Raw genomic sequence first — 13,976 nt, 5'->3', positions numbered from 1 at the left:
TGAATAGGTTTTTAGTTACATTCCTGAAATAAGGTCTGAGGTTAACACAAGCTTAAGAGGCTTTTATGTTTTGTTCTACGACATAAAATATGTCAGTAAAAACCCTGTTCATGAATTTTTAAGCTTTTATGTGTCCTGAGAAAGGCAGTTGCTAACAAGTGGCTAAAGGGGACTATAGAACGTCATCACACCGAACACAACTCTACAGCCTCATTGTGGTAGGGATATTAAGTCATGCAACCATGATGTAGTTAGTTTATTGCCTAGGTTATCTTGCTCAACAAAATATTAAAGTGACATAAACATTTGTTTGCTACAAAGCTTATTTTCTGCAATAATCCAAAATCCAATGGAAAAATCCCATAGGCTTTTTGACAAGGGAACTGCGGCAACACTAACTTCCATTTCAGCCTACAGAAAAATGTCATCCCTGGAGCACTTTCTATTTTGCCTGAACTGCCGTTGTCATCTGCCCTTACCTCATTTGTCTTACCTGATTCAGAGTATCTTTGGCTTTCATCTCTGTGTTTTGATCAGTTCTTTGAAGCTTTGGCAGTATGATTTTATATCAAATCCATCGTTGAGGAGTGTTCCACCAGGGTCTGTCTGTTGAAGTGGCCAGTGCAGACTGGGCAGAAGTGACTCTCCGCAGCTCAAGACATTCAGTCATTTTCCTTCAATGGTCTGATATTCACTCAGAGAGCTGTATAGGAAAGTGCGCACTGATGGTTGGGGAATGGCAACTTCTTATTTCTAAGGTCGTTGCTAATCCAGATAAATTGTAATTACTAGAATCTTGGCCAAAAACTGGAGATAGTATATTGCTTTACTGCAGACTGATAGCCATCTAGAGTGCCCCAGCACCTCAATTACCCACAACTCATGTCATCACTCTATATGCCTGATAGCTGGACCCACTTGGTCTTATCAGTTGGAGAGCATCTTAATCCATAGAACATGGAAACCATGGAGGCTATAGACACTATTTTTGAACTTTTCATCACTTCACACAAATAGACAGACAGAAATTGTCAAACAGCAGCACTCATATGACGGTCTTTATATGGCTAAACCCTGAGTGCTCTTTGACGTATATGTGAATGCATAGTTTCCCATTAGTTGTTACTTGTGCGTTAATGGCTGGTCATGTTGTATAGAATATCTGTGTATTCATGGAAATGATACATTCTCTTGCTAAAAGCATCAGAAGAATGCACTGAGGTCACTGAGCAACGTGTTAACAGCTAGTTTCATCAGTGCTGAGGTTTTAGTATGAACAAAGCAACTGACAGCTATAATATTTTTCCAGCAGGAACAAGCTGAACCTGACAATAACACAGCAACCAGTTATTTTTCACTCTGGAACACGAATGACGTAGAGACTTGCCTTCAGAACATTGTTTTCAGTTGGCAGGTTGACGTTGTTGTTTTTCGAGCACAGATTTCTTAAAACTAAGTGAAAGTTCGAGCTAGTCACAGCAGAAACAGGACCTGAGACCTGACAGATTTATGGACAATGCTGCAAAAACAGAAAAAGCTTTGAATTCTCTGTTCTGTAAGAAAAGAATAAATGTATTCATAAAAAAATCACATTATATAAAATCTGTGTTCCCCTATATCTATATATAATGGCTTTGCAATACAGTTATAAAGCTATAAAGATAGATCACGTGCTAGAAGACAAAAAAATCACAGGATGGTAAAGTGTCTTTATAAAATTTCATTTAAGAGTTTGTTTAGTATACTATCATACACACTCTAGGTATGCAGTGCACCACTGGGGAATACTGCATGCGTCTCCAGCTGAACACAAATTTTGCTATTGCCCTGTGCATAGTTATTATGTCCACACGTTTGTATAGCTGGAGATATTGCTGTCAGCAGAACTCAACACGACAATGATGATTAATGGTCACGCAACCATTCGTACAACTTGACATACAATAATAGATTATAGAGCACTGGCGCTGTTACTAAAACAACTACCACATCCTGCACTGATGACATAGTCCTTGTCAGGGACGCATCAGGACACATTAGTGATGGCACTCCAAAAGATACATGGTCAAATGCGTCCCAGAATACCTCAGCAAGTGGTTTGAGTGATTGGATCACAATGTGTCTTTGTCGTCATTTACACCCGTTTTTAGCACTGTCCACTATAATATAAACAAGGCCAATCTGTCAGCTCTGTGATAATCTGGTGACCTGTCCAGGATGTACACCACCTCTCGCCCAATCTCAGCTGGGATAGACCCCAGCCCCTGTGAAATCTTCAGTAGGATGAGCGGTTAGAAAATACGGATGGGTGATGAATATTTATGAATCACTATCTATTTTCAAGAATGTAAAGGTGTGTGTATTATGTATACAATTCGTCATCATCCTCATCAAGATCCCTAACCACAGTGCTTCCCTTCTGAAGGATGGTGAGTCAAGGCTCGAGGGATATGACTTTTATGAGTAGCCCGCTGAAGTTCCAAACAGTTGCAGCACTTTGGCAGCTTATGCTCATTGCATGGCTCCCCAGCCAGTTTCAGGCCATAGTTAGACCTGAGTTTGGTTTTCAGCACATTCATTTGACTGAATAGCCTCTCTACTAAAGCATTCGAGTGTGAGAGGGAGAGGGCAGAGACTGTGGAGGTAGCCAACTCCTCAAATGGGTCTAGGCCAGCTGCATCCCTGTCCCTCTTAACCTCATTCCAAAATGCCATTGTGTTAGCTGTTTCTTCCCACTTAAGCAGGTGGATGTTCCTCCGTTGCTGGATGACAAATTTGGACATGTCTGACAAGCTTTTGTCGTGCCTCAGTTTCTCTCTCACGTTAAAGAGAAACAAATGCTGCAGTGTCTCTGTGTTATCAGGAAGCCTGCTTTCAGCTCATTTACTGAGGATGTGGTGTAGCTCACACATTTAATTCGCATGCTCTTATTTTTAGAGGAGAGACTCAGTTCTGCTACCCTGACCTCAAATGTGTAGTTAAGGTGCGGCTTGGGGCTGATGTGAGCTCTTTGGGCACATCAATTCTGGTCAATGGGTTAGACAAGAGGACGATCAAACTTTGCTATCTAGAGGAAGTAAAAGTCGTAACAAGGTTTCCGCAGATGAACCTGCTCAAGGATTATTTCCAGGACTCTGTTGCAGATTGACCTGGTTGGAAGAATAAGACAGCCAAGAGGCTTCAGAGGGTCAGTAAGCTCCCCCTTAAGGGCCTTGACAGCAGACTGTGTCTGAGTGAGAGCAGGTTTTTTAAAGGTGGGGTACAGGATGTTTTGTGGGTCACTGTATATGGAGTGTAGAACATTTGGCATGTAACAGAGCTCATTTGCCCTAGTGAGGCTTAAGTGTAATTTCAGCTCCTCTCACTGGTCCAGGATTTAAGACTCAGGCAGGTTCTATGGACAGTCTAGCGTGGCATGCGCCTTTGTGATCTGCAAAGGCTTCTGACCAAGGTGGGGGACATGCTCAGTCAGTGGCATTACTTTATCCATTACTCGGGGGCGGAAGTAATGAATTGCATTTACTCTTGTTATTGTAACAAAGTCGGTTTTCTGTACGTGTATATATTTTTTGGTAATCAGTAAGTTAACTTCTACTCAGGTAGTTTTAATCACAAGTAGAGGCGCCGTAAGTTGCCATGGAAGTTCAGGTTAACAACTGTTCACAGGAATTCGTAGGCAGCATAGACATACTAATAGGAACTTGAGGGCATTGACATGTAGTTTCAATTTATGTAAACAAAAATGCAGTTATCTATGCAAATCAGGACAGTGGGTGGGGGGATTTAGACTCAGCAGCTGTCCAAATGTTACACCTTTTTTTAAAAAAGGTAATAGCTGTGTTTTAAGAAACTCTCTGGTATAAATAAATAAGGCTAAGTATAATTAGCGACTATTGATAAACTGAGACAGCCCACGTTAGATTCATTTCCTGTATCTGTGTCACATGGGTTTTGACACTGCCCTGCCTCTTTAGGAGACTAGCGGCCCTGGGTCTATTCCTTCCAATCAGAAAAGTTGACATGAGTACAGATTATGACCGTTTTCTTCTGCCTCAGAGTCACTGAAGTAAATACTGGACCCATTTTTCACAAACCCTGACCATCCTAGACATTCTGAAGACATTTAACATATTAATGCATGTAACATGCAAATGATAAACATATTATGTAAATGAAACCTTTGAATGAAATCTCTTTATAAGTAGCTTTAATTGCAAAGTGAGTTCTGCAGTTCATAATTTAGTGTTCAAATGACAAATCCCCAGTTTGATTAAATATCTAGGCTCTGGTTCCATTAGTCTTTGAACGCAGTTTTTCAGTTGAAATTATTTCTTTTTGCTCACAGTACCTAGTTGTAGTAGAAAGCTTAGTTGTGATAATTAACAACAGAATAATGATTTCTCAACAATGTGCCTGTTCATCAAAAACATATTTATTTCAGAGCTTTTTATTCAAAGAACGTGAACCATTTGCATCTGAAAATGGGTTTGTGTAATGGGGCTCACCATAAAACATCTGGGTCTTGAACCAGGTAAATATCAATAAATCTGCACCTTTGCAGATCTGAGTTCTATATTATTTTCAAACCAGCTTCCAAGAACCATAAAATCCAGACTCATGTCAAATTGTAAACATTATAATCTGGATAATTCAGTTATCCACGAACAACAAACAGGACCTTGGTTTGAGTTGTATTCAGTAGTAATCAAGATTTTATTAAATTCTTTTTTAAATTAATCACTTTGTTAATAACAAGGGACATTTTCTTTCTTAATCAAAATTGAATCCATTTTTTTTTTCTTTTCTTTTTTTCTTTAGCAATTTTCTGAAGTAAAAGTGGACTGGGGAAACAAGTGGATTAATTCCACTGCAATTGTGGACATTCTCACATGTTTTTCTTTTTCAATGGATTTTTCTTGTTAGACTGAATCATTGTTGCATTTGTTACCTTTGCCAAGGAGGTTTTGTTTTCAGTTCATTTTGTTTTTTTCAGCAGGTTTATAAAAAAAAAAAAAATACTGCCCAGATTTTCATCAAACTTGGTGGAAGGGTGTAAAATGGGACAAGGAAGGACTCATTAAATGCTGGACAGGATCTGAGAGCCCTTCTAGTTGTTTATCATATGAATACATTTTCAACTGTATATGAATTTTTTGTAGAAAACAGATATTTAATTGAACTCTTTGTCTTCACTGTATGCATTGTATATGTTAAGTAATAAGTCATGTTCTTGCGTCCTTATCTTACAACTTACCAGAGCTTAGACAACATTAGTTAGTGTCATTAAGATAACTTGATTCCATACCCTACAAGTTGTCCTTCTAGTGCTGCAGCTATATTAGATCCCTTCCCTGCATCTTATGGAAGTTCTCTTATGAAGAGTTCAGAAAGAGTTCAAGTTCTCTCTCTTTGACAAATTAACTTTGTGTATATGCTGATGTTGTTAGTAGGTCAAATGTATCAATTACCTCAGTTTTGGAGGAATACCACTTTAATAAGGAATAAGAACCAGTGAAGAGCTCTCCCTCAACAGAAGAAAGATCTGAGGATCCTTTATCTGGAGTGAAATCAATCTAGACTGGGTGCCGTCACACTAAGCTCTCTTTAGCAGTTTGAGTGGCACACAAATAATTTTGTGTGTTTGACAAAATGAAAGGGCAAGTCTCTTAGCTTTTGTGGGCTAAAATGTCATCACTTGGCATGCATACAAGAAGCTAAGTCTTTGCATCATTTTCAGTGTCCCTCAGAGGGTATCGCTGTATAAGCTTGTCCTCCCTGTTGACATAGCTATTATATACATGACAAATATATTCTTCAGAGGAGGATGCATTCTCTGCCCGAACAATATAGCAGTTGCAGGAGGGGGAAAAAGGAGTTAAGACTGGAATGTGTAATAGCTGGCCACATGGTCTAAACTAATGGGGGGCAGCATTTCACCTCCATGCTAACTACTGAATAACAGTGAGGCAAGAATACGTGCAGTTTGAGCAGCCACACTTATCCCATATATTGACACCATCTGGAATGCTGTAGCTTAAATGCAATCACCAGAAGTAAAGCTCTAATGTCAGGCTATAAACTAACTACACTGCGGTCGCATGACTTCATTGTCACCACCACAATGAGGCTTTGAAGTTCAGTGTTATTTGGGTTTTATTTTTAATGGCATATTCTTTCAAAACAACTCTAGATAGGCACAGGTGGAAATAATAAATATAACAAAGTAAGCTGACATTTATATTTCTAACGTTTTATTGACTTTTTAAGATTTTTTTATACGAATGTGTCTTGAAGAGTCTAAGGTGGATTATGACTCCTCCTCCAGCTTCTCCTCCTCCTTTTTCTTCCTCAAACCTCCTCAGTCTGGAGCCTAATGACCAGCTCTTGGTTGGTTTAGGCCTGTTGTTCATCCATATCCTCTAACTCTATCTCCTCCTTAATCTGTTGAACCAGTGTGTCCTTCTCAGACATCAGGTCATCCAACTCTTTGAATAACTTTTCTTTTTCAGCAATGGTCTCCTCAGCCACCAGCTGCTTTATGGCTTCCACGTCCTCTGACACCTTTTCAGCTCGGGACTGAATCTCATTCTGTTGTTTCTGAAGGCTGTCGCTCTTTCCTTTTTCAGCCTTGAGCTGAGCTTCATAGCTCAGGTTGATCTGATGTGAAGATTTCAGTTGTTTAAGTTCTTCCTGAAGAGCTTTATTTTTGTCTTTTTCAGCCTGGAGCTTTGTTGAAAATGATTCTTGGCTCATTGCGTAAGCCACTTTGAGATCTACGAATTCTTTTAGAAGTACCTTCTTATTCTTTGTTTTGATGTTGTTTTGAATCTCAGTGGCGAGCCTCATGGTGTTCATGGTCTCTGGGTCACAGAGCCTCTTCAGCCTCTCCAGTTCATTGCGGGTGTCCTTTTCTTTGATAATTAATATTTCTTTGAGGTTCTTCTGGCGGGACAGCTGTTGTCTAGTGTCTTCCAGTTCTCTGCTGAGCTGCAGCCGCATATTATACTCCCACCAGCGTTGAGCACGCTCCTGCTTCAAGAAGTTACTCAGCTGCCTCACTTGGCCTTGCAGTGTTGGGCCCTGGGGCCTCCAGTTGTTTCTCTCCTGCTCCATTTTTAGCTGGTAGATTCTCCAAATTTCTTGCGTAGGTACAATCTGTGGTTTGTCTCACTTAAAAAATGGTGCTCTCACACAATGATGTGTCTCTGTTGAAAGGTTGTTCAGTACTGACTCAAAACATAATGACCTGCTGATTTTAGAATGTCATCACATTTAAAACATCACGGAAACAGTTCCATTCAGTTTAATTCAAACAAGCTTTATTGGCATGGTGTTCAATCTACACTATAGCCAAAGCTAAATTACACATTGCTGAATAATCAAGTTTTACACCAGAAAACTAAATAGATAATCACAAAATCAATACACTTTGAACACACTCTCACATGGAAACACTTAATTCTCTTATGGCAACATTCAATATATTTTGCAGCTAATATTGCACACTGACTTTTCTTCCCACAAAGGTAGGACAGTTTCTTAGGATCAGGGAGATGGATAAACCCATGGTGATGAGGTTTATAAGTTAATCAGACATTCCACACCAAGCTCCTACAGTATATCCACTGACTGATCACCACAGTTACTCATACAGCAGAGCTTATATCAATGATGCCAAATTTCCTGAGGGCAGAGTAGTGGCCACAATTTTCACTCCTAATACACAATTTATACATCAAAACCTAGATATTTTTTTGTATTTATTAAGTGCCCATTTAAGCAATAGGTCTGACAGTTTTTAAATGTTCTGCCTTAAAGCAACAAGAGATCTCTCCCCTGATTTATTGGCAAAACTGAAAACTAAAATAAAACTTAGAAGGATAAAAATTACTAAACCTTGTCTGTAAATAATATGCATTTCAACTAAAGGTTAAATCTAAAATTGCTGCCAAAATTAACACTGATTGCCAGAAGCAAAACGTTACCATTAGGCTATTGCTGAGCTACACCACAGTTGCATGATTTCATTGTCACCACCACAATGAGGCTTTGAAGCCGTGTTCAGTGTGATGTTGCTTTGTAGCAACAGTGTGATGTTGCTTTGTAGTCTCATTTAGCCACTGGTTAGCAACCGCTTTTTTTTTTTTAAACAAGACACGTAAAATCTTCAAATAGAAATAAGATGGGGTTTTTTTTTCATCATTTATACATTTCTCCCCTGAGGTGTACTTATGGCATTGTCTCCTTTTTTGTCCTCTTTTGCTGGTATCACTTTTTGTTTGATAGAAATGTGTATGTGTGTGGGAATTGTGTTGTAACTCAATAAAAAACAGCTGGTGAGAGAATTCATAAGTGAAAATATCTGAAAAAAATAATACCTAATACCTTTAAATTATTTAAAACTTCCACTTTAACAATATTACAGTTTTGCTTCCAGCTTTTCTAGCAAAGTGTCTCAGCTCTTAGCCTCTTTAGGTTTTACAGTTCAGCTTTCAGCTCTGTCAGTTTTACAAATCAGTTTCCAGGTTCTTCAGCTGTGCAGTGCAGTGCAATGCATTTAATGATTCCTGTATTTTCAAGCAATGCTCTGCAACTTCACCTCTAAGCATTCACACGCGTCTTGGGCAGGAAATGCATTTTCTAGTTAACCTCATTATAACAATACTTTATCAACTTCATGATAACAGTACATGTGCATTTATTAGTATGTTTATTTAGTAGTTTAGTATTTTAATAGTCTACAGTAGTTTAGAGGAGATTTCAAAATACTGAGAGACATACACATACTCACATACCAGGTGACTGTACGTAAATTTGTTTTCTCTGTATGTAACATAAAATCTTTGACATATGTACATGATCATTTCTGACAGATAACTTGTGTTTGTATCTTAACTACAAAGAAAACTACACTTTAACATCTTATTTTTGACAGATGTTCAGTTGTACTGTCTTTTTAGGATAACTGTAAATTACAATATTAAAGTGTTTCTTTAATCTAGAAAACAGTGTGCAAATACATTTTTCAGCCCTGGGTAGAGTCTGCATATTCATTTCAGGCAGTACGCTGCCCCAACAAACTTAACAAATAAGGTATGGCAGCTTATATGTATCCTGAGAAGGAAAAACCTTTGTTACCAGCTATGTGTGTGTGTGTGTGTGTGTGTGTGGCAAAATGTGGTCCTGGACTACCACATACCACACACTTCTCCTAACTTATCAAAGTCCACATGGTCTCTGTCGTATCATAGAGAGCTCAGAGTGCCCTGTTATCCCACCAGAACACTGCGCTCTGAGAATGCAGGGCTACTTGTGGTTCCCAATGTCTCCAAAAGTAGAACGGGAGCCAGAGCCTTCAGCTATCAGGCTCCTCTTCTGTGGAACCAGCTTCCTTTTTCGGTCCGGGAGGCAGACACCGTCTCCACATTTAAGACGAGACTTAAGACTTTCCTATGTCAGGCTGACATAGGCCTAGTCTGCTGGCGGGACCCCCTATAATACACTTCCTATAATACACCGAGCACCTTCTCATCTTCTCTCTTTCCTCAGTTTCTGAAAAGTTGGTTCTTCTTCATTTGCTAACATTTATTTCCTATTCTGCATGTTACTAATTCAGCTTCTTCTCCGGAGCCTTTGTGCTCCACTGTCTCGCAGGTTACCTCGTATCGCAGCTACACCTGGATCGTGGGTCATGGTTGTGCTGCTGCTGTAGTCCTGCCTAATGCCTCCTACTACTGGTGTTATTATTCTTAGTCATACTTCTACTGTTATATGATAATTATTGTCACACACATATACTATCATATATTGATATATACTTACAACATATGCTACCAAAATTACTGTTATTATTCTTATAATATTATTACTAAAATGTATCATATGGATTACTGTAAATGAATTATGTTGACCAGATCCCTCCTCAGTTGCTCTGTCTGAGGTTTCCATTTCTTTCCCCATTAAAGGGTTTTTCTGGGGAGTTTTTTCTTATCCGCTGTGAGGGTCCAAAGGACAGAGGGATGTCTTATGCTGGAAAGCCCTCTGAGGCAAATTGTGATTTGTGATATTGGGCTTTATATAGAAAATGAATTGAATTGAATTGAATTGAAGTGGTTTTCAGTACTTTCCAGGTGTTTACATGTCTGTTTGTTTTTCTGTGTCACCGCAATAGTGTCACAACTGTGCAAAATGTAGTGAAGAAACTTTACAGCTGTGTAGCTCACATTACAATGAAGGCTGAGTAGGACAATGGGTGTTGTCTGAGCCAGAAGAAGGGGGGAAAGATGGTAGCAAATTTCAGATCATTTTAAACTAATCTTCATTTAATCAATACATAGCTAAACTAAGTTGGTGAGCACAGGGGGCCCACCACTCACTCCCTGCTCAAGGGCCTGCTTGCGGTAGCAGATTTATCAGCCATGGATTATGCCTCATCAGAGCTGAATATTAAATGTCAGGGAAGTTTATCAGTGCCAAGCATCCTAAAATATCACCCTTATGCACTTTGAAATCATCTTTCTGAAAATATGTTTTCTGCTGAATGTTGCATGACATTTATAAAATAAGAAACAATATGAAATTCATCTTAGTAAAGATTTAGCTTGGAAAAGTCCACTCAAAACCATTTGATTCACTCTCAAAAAACAGATTTTAGTGATACTTGTTGCATTCCTGGGTCAATTTTGTATGGCACACTTAATATACATCAGTGCTTCAATTTTCATATTGAGAAATTGAGAGCTCAGCTACAATGTTTTTGACATAAAACCCTGTCACCCTCCCTATATCAAAGACAAAATGCATCCCTCTGCTATAGACCCCCCTATTATTGTATATAGAATATCCCCATGTGGAATATGTTTAACTTCATTAAAGCTGTTTGAGCACAATGACTTTGGTCAACTAGTATCAAGAAACTAGGATAAATGTGTCATCAACAACTTTAATAATGTTCTCAATGTGACTTGAGGAGGTCTCTTTACTGTGCAAGCAATGCCATAATTACAAATGTTGACCACTAGATGTCCTCAAAGTTATACCAAATTTTGGGACGCTGGCGGAGGAAGAGCATGTTCTAGTGTTGTCAGAAATATCACAACTAACTCTTTAAAGTATGGAGGGGCCAGCTCATATCTGCTCAGAAGCTATATCAGGAAGTCTTTTTTTGGTATCTGTATTTATGAGAAGTGATTATAGGAAGAGGCCACAGAGTCTAATTCTATATGCTAAAAGTGATTCAATCACTGTACTCTGCCACCAGCTTCTTTAATCTTTATCTATTTGGGTCCCTACTTAGGGCTAAATTAGATAATGCAGTAAACATCCTGTGTAGGTCTCTAGATATCCAAAGGCTTGCTGAAAAGTAGGCTATTATGGGCCTTCTTTTTCTCTTTTTTCATAAGGTTGCGACTTTTAAAATAACTATGTATATGGTAAATAAATGAACATATACGTCACTCCATATTTTCCATCGGATCCCAAAATAGTTTTTGAAAGGCAAAAAACAAAACAAAAAAATGACCAAGTGCAGCCCCAGTGCAAAGCTGTCTTGGTCAAGGGATCCTTTTGGTAACCTTGCATGAGGTCACGACAGACAATCCTCACAAAGTAGGCAATTTATGGAAGCAATCTATATTGGTACTTCCTGTACAGACTGAATGGCTGACCCATAGACTGTATGTAAAGATAGACAGAGTGTCTCCACTTACTCCCACTGCACAAATATGAAGCCAAAATAACCCAGAGATGACTGCTGTCATGTTGTGCCGGTGACATCATTTGGAGCCAGAATCAGCACAGTAGCAATCTTGGCAGTGTGGAGTTGCTGCCCATACACCTATCTGACCAATCCTGAGCAGTGCCATTGATGGCAGAGCATACCAACTGGCACACACAGGTGCCAATCATGATGTCAAACCTAATTTTTATAGTATGAAATAATTAATTAAAACTAAGCTTATCGGAAAAATTAACACTTGAATATACAGCAGATAGAACTATCTAATATATTAGAAATCATCTTTTTGAAACATTTATTTGACGTTTTTATTTGAGTTTTTAGTTTGGCTCATGTCCTTGTCCACCAACATGATGGGGGCGAGCTTTATAAGCTTTATGTACTGCAGCCAGCCACCAGGGGCCAATCAAGATGTTATGGCCTCACTTTAATGGAGCTGTCATTTTGTCAATCTTTACATACTGTCTATGGGCTGACTCCACTAAATTCAAGTCTTAACAACTCGTAAGTGAAGAATTCATCAAACAAAAGTTTCCTACGCTGACCAAGATTTAAACCCATACTACAACAACCAGAACATTGAAACCTAAACACTAGATCACCAAAGCCACTATTATTTGGATTTTTAAACAAAGTAAGAACTGTTGTGTAAATGTGGAATAGACAATGTGAAGCTGAAGTCAAGCCGTGTTAAATTTGTTGGATGTGGCGCCATCTTGTGACATGCCTGCTAGGGTGGTCAAGCAACAGCATTTGGACAAACAAATCAAGATAAACAACATAGATCCATACCCCAACAGTGAGAACTATGTCGTTTTTTGACTGAGTGCATACACTTTGGTAACTGACGTAACAGAGAGCATACCTCACAAGATGGTATACCGTCCCACATGGCATGTACCTCCATATTCTCTAGAGTGCATATGTGATATATAGGTCCCTTATTAGTCCAATGATAGTTGATAAAATTCCAAATGGTTATGGCAATGATCAACACACACCAATGACCATAGCCTACGGACATCAGTAGCAAAATTCACTTTTGATCACAAATGGAATAAGGCTGAACCTCCAGGGGTCTTTAAGGGACTTACAGGATGTCCAAAGAAAAATGGGGACTAGTTTACTGTCAATTTACAATAGAAGTTTAGTTATTATTTGCAATTTTCCAACCTAAGCAATTCAAATAAACATGAGGAAAAATGAAAATTAATTATAAGGCATTACTTTTGAAGCAGTGAAAAACCAAAGCAAGTTTACGCTGACTGAGAAGGTGAAGCCTTGGCTTCTTGTACCCACTCTTTACATTGACTGTTTTGTGCTCTTCACTTCAGATTTACTCAATACAAATGAAAGAAACAAGCAAAATGTGTACATTATATATACTCCAAAGTGTGGATGGATTACTAATTTTGGGCCTACTGTGCACAGGCCCAGGGGCCGAAAGTGTCAAGGGGTCCCCTGGCCATTACCTGCAAAATATCATTCAAATGAATACTTACCGACCAGGAAGAGACTCAAAATGACCACACAGAGACATAAAAAGACCACATAGAGATGCAAAGGAACTACAAAAAGACACTAAATAGCGATACCAGGAAAAACAAGCACAAGGAGACACAAAACAATGACAAAGAGCTACAAAATTACCCCAAAGTGATACAAAATAATGACAAGGAGACTTATGACCACAAAGAGGCAAAAAAACACAAAAGATACTGACTACAGAGGGACGCAGAGCCACCACAAAGTCTGTGTGACTTGCTCCAGTATAGGAGAGGTAGTGGGGCCCCTATGCATACCTGTGCCCAGGGGACCATTGGCTCATTATATGCCCATGCCCAAAAGTCCCAAAAATGTATGGAGGCTACACACTAGTGCTCATAGCCCTGTTTAAATTTGTTAAAAAACGTATTTTTTAATATACTTTTTGTAAATCTATCAAGTGTATTACACACCCATTGTGCTCAGTGTCAGAGGAGTGACTATTCCGATCATAGGTTTCACTTCCTCTGTGGTTTTCTCAACTAAAGTTTGTTAACAAGAATTCTGGTCCTAATCACTGACAACCAAAATATTTTCAGAATGACATCCCTGAAGCAAAATCATCAAATCAAATGGGGTTCTCTGACCCATTGTGTTTCAATATTAGGGTAGGCTAGTTGCATAAAAAAAGGTTTGAGAACCACTGATATGGGCTAAAACACACATATAAAACAGATGGAAAATGTAGGCTAAC

The sequence above is a fragment of the Epinephelus lanceolatus genome, chromosome 11 (genome assembly GCF_041903045.1).
Source record: "Epinephelus lanceolatus isolate andai-2023 chromosome 11, ASM4190304v1, whole genome shotgun sequence".
Classification (NCBI taxonomy): domain Eukaryota; kingdom Metazoa; phylum Chordata; class Actinopteri; order Perciformes; family Serranidae; genus Epinephelus; species Epinephelus lanceolatus.
The sequence above is the reverse complement of the archived record's forward strand: the minus strand, read 5'-3'. Positions refer to the sequence as shown.